Below are 9,564 nucleotides of genomic sequence, written 5' to 3' on the forward strand. Positions count from 1 at the left end.
GAGAGAATGCCACGAGTGTGCAAAGCTGTCATCAAGGCAAAGGGTGGCTATTTGAAGAATCTCAAATATAAAATATATTTTGGTGTGTTTAACACTTTTTTGGTTAGTACGTGATTCCATATGTGTTGTTTCATAGTTTATGTCTTCACTATTATTCTACAATGTAGAAAATAGTAAAAAATAAAGAAAAACCCTTGAATGAGGAGGTGTGTCCAAACTTTTGACTGGTACTGTATATATGCAGAAAACAGGATCTATGTATATATATAAAAAAAAAGATATGCAGAAAAGCCAACAGACTAGGTAGGCATATTTCTTTACTTTGACTCCGTTAATGTTGTGGTACTACGAAAATGCTACAGATCCTCTCCAACCTGGCATTTCTTAATTTGTTTATTAATATTTATAAGTAATAACCTGAATAATAATAATAATAATGAAATGCCATGATAATAACACAGTGTAGTGCCTTGTTTCAAACAGGTTTTTATGAAGAAGGATCTCCATGTAAACAAGTGTACAAACTGAATTGTGACCCCCCTGAATGGTTAGGTCAGTGACTGTGTACATTAGCTTAACGTAACCTCAAATTCCAAGACCGTCACAGCCCTAATCATGAGACATCACCGTAGGGTCAAAGGAGATGTGGGAGACAGACTGACCACCTAAACAGGGAATTGAAAAAAGGGTGGGAAATGCCTAACTGAGCACGAGAACGAGTCATAATCAAAGCGGGATGGGGGGGTAGAGGTGAGCTGCTAATCTGGGGGGATTTCAATGGCCTGTCTGGACAATTTCCACAGCAGTCTGTGATTCTTTAGAGGTGATATATTGAAGAAACTGAGATTTTTGCACACACCCAAAAATGCACTCACTGGGGCCATCTTATGAGCAAAGAGTCAGTCAGGCTCATGTCTAAGGCCGAGTCCAGGGATATGGAGTTTCTATTGCCGTCTGGTTTGCCGGCTCTTGCTGCTGGTGACTCTCAGATCCACCTCTACGCAGACGACACCATTTTGTATACATCTGGCCCTTCATTGGACACTGTGTTAACAAACCTCCAAATGAGCTTCAATGCCATACAACAATCCTTCAGTAGCCTCCAACTGCTCTTAAACACTAGTAAAACTAAATGCATGCTTTTCAATCGAACGCTGCTGGCACCCGCCCACCCGACTAGAATCACCACTCTTGACGGGTCTGACCTAGAGTATGTGGACAACTACAAATACCTAGGTGTCTGGTTAGACCGTAAACTCTCCTTCCAGACTCACATAAAGAATCTCCAATCCAAAGTTAAATCTAGAATCGGCTTCCTATTTCGCAACAAAGCCTCCTTCACTCATGCTGCCAAACATGCCCTCGTAAAACTGACTATCCTACCGATCCTTGACTTCGGCGATGTCATTTACAAAATAGCCTCCAACACTCTACTCAGCAAATTGGATGTAGTCTATCACAGTGCCATCCGTTTTGTCTCCAAAGCCCCATACACTACCCACCACTGTGACCTGTACGCTCTTGTTGGCTGGTCCTCACTACATGTTCGTCGTCAAACCCACTGGCTCCAGGCCATCTATAAATCACTGTTAGGCAAATCCCCGCCTTATCTTAGCTCATTGGTCACCATAGCAGCACCCACCCGTAGTCTGCGCTCCAGCAGGTATATCTCACTGGTCATTCCCAAAGCCAAAAACCTCCTTTGGCCGCCATTCCTTCCAGTTCTCTGCTGCCAATGACTGGAACGAATTGCAAAAATCTCTGAAGCTGGAGACTCTTATCTCCCTCAATAACTTTAAGCATCAGTTGTCAGAGCACCTTACCGATCACTGCACCTGTACACAGCCCATCTGAAATTAGCCCACCCAACTACCTCATCCCTATATTGTTATTTATTTTGCTCTTTTGCACCCCAGTATCTCTATTTGCACATAATCTCTTGCACATCTAGCATTCCAGTGTTAATACTATTGTAATTATTTTGCACTATAGCCTATTTATTGCCTTACCTCCATAACTTGCTACATTTGCACACACTGTATATATATTTTCTGCTGTATTTTTGACTTTATGTTTTTTACCCCATATGTAACTCTGTGTTGTTTTTATTGCACTGCTTTGCTTTATCTTGGCCAGGTCGCAGTTGTAAATGAGAACCTGTTCTCAACTGGCTTACCTGGTTAAATAAAGGTGAAATAAAATAAAATAAAATGGCATACTGTGAACCTTAGTGGAACATATTTGTGGTTACAGGAAGCTTGGACTGCTTACTCATGTCCTGTTTACAATTCCGGCTAAGACTCATTCTCAAAGTTGATTTTTAGAATGATGTGCAGTTTCGCATGGGTGTACTTTTATCCATAGAACACATTCTGAAATTAGACTCAACAGGCACACACAAATATACTGGCCCAATATGATATCCACACTACGCAGGCGACACGTACAGATATTTCCCCCTATTCAATCCCTCAGACATACTAAATGAGGAAGGCAGTTCTGTTGTAGCAATGATTAACATTAGAGCTTCTGCTTGTACATTTTACAATACTTTGTCCAGCAGCACCAGATTTGCAGTGTTACAGAGTAGCCTTAGTCAGAGTTTAATTACTGTAAAATGGAACCCTACATCACTTCTGCCCTTAATTATTCTGCATCTAGTTACCAGGCCGGTCGGTGTACGTGCGCAACTGGTGTAGGCAATTAACATTCAGCCGTGCGAAGCACAATACAGACACTGCAAAAAATGCAAGTTATGAAAGACATTACATATAAAAATAATAGATATATTTTATATAGCGCTAGATTAAAAGTTGCTATTAAAAGCAAAAACATAGGCCTACACCTCACCTGATCATTACATAGGCCTAAGCGTCTCATTACTGTACTACATTGTGGGATTTACAAATCCACACAAAATCGTGTGGAGTTTTAAGAAAATATGTATTTTACGCAACCATTAAGCATGGACCCTCCATGTACAGTGCAGGGCAAGCACATCACATGCTTAGGATGACCCTGGGGCGCTATCGCCACCCGGCCGGGTAGCGTTCAGTATGCATGAAATGTGAATGCTATTTGAAACAGAAAATGACCATTCTCGTTCAACAATTTAATGCAGTAATTGTTTCAGAGCGTTTTCTAAGTTTTAGGGCAAATGAACAGAACATTCTGGGTGCCTTATGTATGAAAATGTATTAGTCAGTAGCATCAATACCAGATCAAATATGTTCACATTCACAAATAACCCCACAGAGATGCCTCCGGAGTAGGGTTGCAAAACTAACAGAATTTTCCATAATGCATAGTTTCTTGGGAGTTACTGTAGGCTTATCGGCTTCTCAGGTTTAAGACTTCATAAGACATTCCTTCAAACAACTCAAAGTTCAGCATAACGGCTTGCATGGAAATGTCACTACATCTATATGGTAGCCTAATACCTTTGGGTCAGGTTGCCTCCTTATGTAGATAATGGTAATGCACTTAGGGCTTTGCTTTTAAAGGCTCAGTGCAGTCAAAAACATGATTTACTTGTGTTCTATATACACTGAGTGTACAAAACATTAGAAATACCTTCCTAATATTGAGTTGCAACCCCTTTTGCCCTCAGAACAGTCTCAATGCGTCAGGGCATGGACTCTACAAGGTGTCAAAAGCCTTCCACAAGGATGCAGGCCCATGTTTACTCCAATGCTTCCCACATTTGAGTCAAGTTGGCTGGATGTCCTTTGGGTGGTGGACCATTCTTGATACACATGGGAAACTGTTGAAAGTGAAAACCCTAGCAGCATTGCAGTTCTTGACACAAACCAGTGTGCCTGGCACCTACTATCATACCCTGTTCAAAGGCACTAAAATATTTTGTCTTGCCCATTCACACTTGGAATGTCACACGTCTCAATTGTCTCAACGCTTAAAAATCCTTCCTTAACCTGTCTCCTACCCTTCAGCTACACTGATTGAAGTGGATTTAACAGGTGACGCAAATGAGGGATCATAGCTTTCACCTGGTCAGTCGATGACGTGGAAAGAGCAGGTGTTCCTAATGTTTTATACACTCAGTGTACATTTACACACTATGAGGTTGGAAAAATACAGTGAAATTGTGAAAATGGCGAAGATAATGCCCTTCAGTGTAAGCACTGTTTGAAAAGACTGCCTGAAATTTCTGCCCGTTTTTGCCTTCCATTGTGATGTCGCCATGCAGTAAATTAGTTAATAGACCAATAAGAGAGTTCCAAACCTCTTCGCCAATAACAGCTAATTTTCAGTTTACCCCACCCCACACAAACCACTCCGACAGTCCTAGCAAAAATCTTGTTTGAGAAATTGCTCATTGCTGAGAAGCTGTTTTTTTATGACCATTTAAATAGAAAACAATCACAGTAACATCCTTAATTGCTAACCAGAAATTATTTGATATTGAGATAAAACCATCTTCAGTTAAATGTGGGGTATTGGAGCATGACCTTGTAACACACTAAAATAGCCTGTGACTAGACCAGTGGTTCAACTTCAGAACACATTAATAAACATGACCTGTGGAATGAACGTGGGATTTTTACTTGAGCACCAGTGCAGCAAGAAAGAAAATCAATCAGATAATACATTGAATGGCACAGATGATTACAGCTCTATTGTGGTTTCAAATTCAGTGCACTGGAGCGTGCATCATGAGCAAAGTAATTTGTATAATTTTTACTTAGCCTGTGAGAACCATTAGCACAGGCAAGTATGATTAGGCTTGTGGTAGCACCTTTACAATGCAGAAAACCACTCATATCTAGACCTTTCCGTTCAAAAGTAAGACCTATTTTACATGCACTACATGTTTATCTTTCTATCGGAGATTTGCACCTTTAGCGCAACAGTCGTAAAGGGGTACACACAAATTAACCATCATGAGTAAGGAACTGAAAATAGTTTAAACCCTACTTAACCTATGAAAAATATTTGTCACCGAAAATAGATGATTCGCAGTATGGATTAAATAGAGCTAATTGCCACTAACTAAATTAGGAAAAGTTTTTGTGCAACAATTTATCCCATCGTTGTGCCACGGTTCAAAAAAGGTTGGGAGCCACTGCAGCGGTCTAGACGCAAGTCAAACATTGATTCAGTGCATGTCTACCAGGCCCAATACTTATCTGCAGTTATAGTTCGTCGACACTTTTTAATTTCTCACCAAGTTAGTTACATTTTATAAAATAGGCTGCCGTAAACCAGCCAAATAGAGCTAGAGCGCATTGCTGATACATAATTACTGCATCATAACACAGGCTTATGGCGCACTAGCCTAGCTAGCTACTTTGACATGGACTGATTTAACGTTACCTACCCACAAATTATTCAACGATTTGATTTCAGCGAAATGGTATCATTCAGAGCCGCACACATGGTGTGCATAACGTTATTAGGCAAGCCACCAACGTAGGTTACTAGCTAACGTTACCACCTACGTTAATTGACGTTTTGGTTTCTCGGCATCCCGTCGTAGGTCGGTGAAAGTTTGAAACGTAATTTGTGGTGGTTAGTTAACTAACTAGTTGCGTTAGGTAGCGTTAAAATTCCAATTTCAACCAGTTAGGCCGGAAAAAAAATAGCTAGGTAACGTTAGCCATGGTGCACCACGCGTAGTCTCGTCCCTACTGCAATGGCTGCATGCAACACAGCGTGCCCAAGTTAGCTTGCTGTTAAAATATTTTTACAAGACGTAGCCACCTACTTTCACAATAGGTGCCTACTCGTACCGTAGTGGTACCGGGTAAATGAATGCACCTGGCTGACAACGTAGACTAGCTAGCAAGCTAGCCATTTTAGTTTCAAGACGTCAAAACACCACAGTCGGCAAGATTCCAAATAGCTAACTAGCTAGCAGACAACGCACAAGACATTTGCTAGCTAACGTTAGCCGATTAAACAAAGCTGGGCGTTTAATACGTCTGCTACGTTATTTAATTTAAAAGCAATGAATGTAGCTAGCCAACTAGCTACATCTGCATGTTGTAGCAAATTCTGCCCGGTTCCATGTTGTGGGAGTGAAAGAAAACAAATGTTTTTTTTTTTTTATATAGTTACCTCACTCGAGGGCCGTGTGCATCTCCTCTCAGCTCCGTACCCAAAAAAAAAGCAACCCGTTCACTGAGCAGCGACGCACAAACGGCCAAGGGGGCAGGCTTCCAATCTGGAAGCACGCTAGCCACTGCGCTCAGAGGGCATTTTCGGTACTGCGGTTTAGCTGAAGTAATGCCAAGAAAGACAATTCTTATAGACCGCCCGATAGAGAAGTCATATTTTATTATTCCAAATAAGACACTTCAGTCATCAACTTTATAAACAAAACATCCATTGAATTATTGAAGAAATTGTCTTAGAGGCCTATTTTTTTCCCATCGCTCACAGCCGAAGTTAACATTATTAACATTTTAGATTCATGCTGTGAAGTGGCGAGTTTATGTCACATGCACACGCTGAAGGGAAATCATTCACGCGCTCTCGACCAGGACCTGCTCGTTCGTGCGGGGGAATTCTTTGCACCTGTTGAACATTGCCAGAAGAACAGAAGCAAGAAGAAGAAAAGCAGTTCAGCTTTCAACTGCACCAAACATGCGAAGCAGTCTTAAATATACACAAAAGTTGGTGATCGCTTTTTTTGTTATTATGAATGTTGCCTGCCTTAAGGTCGATGGATGATTTGTGTTCGCTAGCTTTAGCATCTTAACAAGCATCTTGACAACACTCATGGTTGTTTGCTTGTGATGTGTGTTTGCTATTGTAGCTATAAACACATGTTTGAAAGATAATTATGACGATAATATTTATTGAGTGACAATTATTCAAATGCTGTCAATAAGCAACAAAATAGGCGTTTCATGAGCTGAAAAAAAATAATAAATGCCTACAAAAAGCGTATCACTCAAATGTTTGCTACAAATTTGTTTACATCCACATTAGTGACCATTACTCATTTGCAAAGATAATCCATCCACCTGACAGGTGTGGCATATCAAGAAGCTGATTAAACAACATGATCATTACACAGGTGCACCTTATGCAGGGGACAATAAATGGCCGCTTTAAAATGTCCAGTAATGTCACACAACACAATGCCACAGATCTCTCAAGTTTTGAGGGAGTGCGCAATTGGCATTGTGACTGCAGGAATGTCCACCAGAGCTGTTGCCAGAGAATTGAATGCTAATTTCTCTACCATAAGATGCCTCCAACTTTGTTTTAGATAATTTGGCAGTACGTACAAATGGCCTCACAACCGCAGACAACGTGTAACCACGCCAGCTCAGGACCTCCACATCCGGCTGCTTCACCTGCGGGATCGTCTGAGGGGGGTTGGGTTGCTGAAGAGTATTTCTGTCTGTAATGCCCTTTTGTGGGGAAAAACTCTAATGCCCTCCCAGGACCACCCATGGCTGCACCCCTGCCCAGTCATGTGAAATCCATAGATTAGGGCAGGGTTCTTCAATTCCGGTCCTGGAGGGCCGAAACACCTCTGTTTTTCATCCTCTCCTTCTAATCAGGGGCTAGATCAGACCTGGGACACCAGGTAGAAATGAAAAACAGAAGTGTTTCGGCCCTCCAGGACCGGAATTGAAGAACCCTGGATTAGGGCCTAATGAATTCATTTCAATTGAATGATTTTCTTATATGAACTGTAACTCAGTAAGATCTTTGAAATTGTTGCATGTTAGGTTTTATATTTTTGTTCAGTATAGCTCATAAATGTAAAGGAAAAATAGGGCAGAATGTAGTTACATTGATCATTGTGTCAATATTGCTTGACGGCAAAGTTATTTTAGAAGAATCAGATAACGTGGCCATGCCAGTGCCAGTTCTACCCAAACTTGGGGTCGGGGTCCCTTAAAATGGAAACGGGGTCAGACCCCTGGTAAAATCTGTCATTGTTATCAAACAAATTATATTTTTAAAAAAATCAATGTGTCTTTATTAGAATGCACTTTGACGTCTTTATTTTGTGTTTGAACAGCCATGTGGAGTGAATAGAGTCAATATGAACACCCAGCGTTAACTAGGGAATATACAGTGCATTCGGAAAGTATTCAGACCCCTTGACTTTTTCCACATTTTGTTACATTACAGCCTTATTCTAAAATTGATTAAATAACACATTTTCCTCATCAATCTACACACAATACCCCATAATGACAAAGCGAAAATAGGTTTTTAGACAATTGTACAAATATATTAAAAATAAAAAAAACTGATACGTAGTATTCAGACCTTTTGCTATGAGACATTAAATTGAGTTCCTGTTTCCATTGATCATCCTTGAGATGTTTCTGCAACTTGATTGGAGTCCACCTGTGGACATGATTTGGAACGACACACACCTGTCTATATAAGGTCCCACAGTTGACAGTGCATGTCAGAGCAAAAACCGAGCCATGAGGTTGAAGGAATTGTCCGTAGAGCTCCGAGACAGGATTGTGTCGAGGCACAGATCTGGGGAAGGGTAGCAAAACATTTCTGCATTATTGAAGGTCCCCAAAAACACAGTGTCCTCCATCATTCTTAAATGGAAGACGTTTGGAACCACCAAGACTCTTCGTCGAGCTGGCCGCCCGGCCAAACTGGGCAATCAGGGGAGAAGGGCCTTGGTCAGGGAGGTGACCAAGAACCCGATGGTTACTCTGACAGAGCTCCAGAGTTCCTCTGTGGAGATGGGAGAACCTTCCAGAAAACAACCATCTCTGCAGCACTTCACCAATCAGGCCTTTATGGTAGAGTGGCCAGACGGAAGCCACTCCTCAGTAAAAGGCACATGACAGCCTGCTTGGAGTTTGCCAAAAGGCAGCGAAAGGACTCTCAGACCATGAGAAACAAGATTCTCTAGTCTGATGAAACCAAGATTGAACTCTGGCCTGAATGCCAAGCGTCACGTCTGGAGGAAACCTGGCACCATCCCTACGGTGAAGCATAGGAATCATAATATACTGTGGTGGAAGCATCATGCTGTGGGGATGTTTTTCAACAGCAGGGACTGCGAGACTAGTCAGGATCGAGTGAAAGATGAACGTAGCAAAGTACAGAGAGATCCTTGATGAAATCCTGCTCCAAAGTGCTCAGGACCTCAGACTGGGGCGAAGGTTCACCTTCCAACAGGACAATGACCCTAAGCACACAGCCAAGACAACACAGGAGTGGCTTCAGGACAAGTCTCTGAATGTCCTTGAGTGGCCCAGCCAGAGCCCGGACTTGAACCCGATCGAACATCTCTGGAGAGACCTGAAAATAGCTGTGCAGAGACGCTCCCCATCCAACCTGACAGAGCTTGAGAGGATCTGCAGAAAATAATGGGAGAAACTCCCCAAATACAGGTGTGCCAAGCTTGTAGCTTAATACCCAGGAAGACTTGAGGCTGTAATCGCTGCCAAAGGTGCTTCAACGAAGTACTGAGTAAAGGGTCTGAATACTTATGTAAATGTGATATTTCAATTTTTTTTATAAATTAGCAAACATTTAGCAATACTCAGCATGCTAAAATGAAAGATGTGCTCTATCATTTGTTGAGTTTTCCCAGCAAGTTAA

The 9,564-nt window shown here is 41.6% G+C and overlaps 1 protein-coding gene across 1 annotated transcript in view; it reads right to left on the bottom strand.

Annotated features, from left to right (window-relative positions):
- Positions 1–6,182, bottom strand: part of slc39a10 (solute carrier family 39 member 10) — a 60,689-nt gene extending 54,507 nt beyond the window's left edge. The window contains exon 1 of the mRNA XM_041863403.2: positions 6,079–6,182. The gene's annotated coding sequence lies outside the window, so the exon portion shown is untranslated. The remainder of the gene's footprint in view (positions 1–6,078) is intronic.
- Positions 6,183–9,564: the final 3,382 nt, after the last annotated feature.

The sequence above is a fragment of the Coregonus clupeaformis genome, chromosome 4 (genome assembly GCF_020615455.1).
Source record: "Coregonus clupeaformis isolate EN_2021a chromosome 4, ASM2061545v1, whole genome shotgun sequence".
Taxonomy (NCBI): Eukaryota; Metazoa; Chordata; class Actinopteri; order Salmoniformes; family Salmonidae; genus Coregonus; species Coregonus clupeaformis.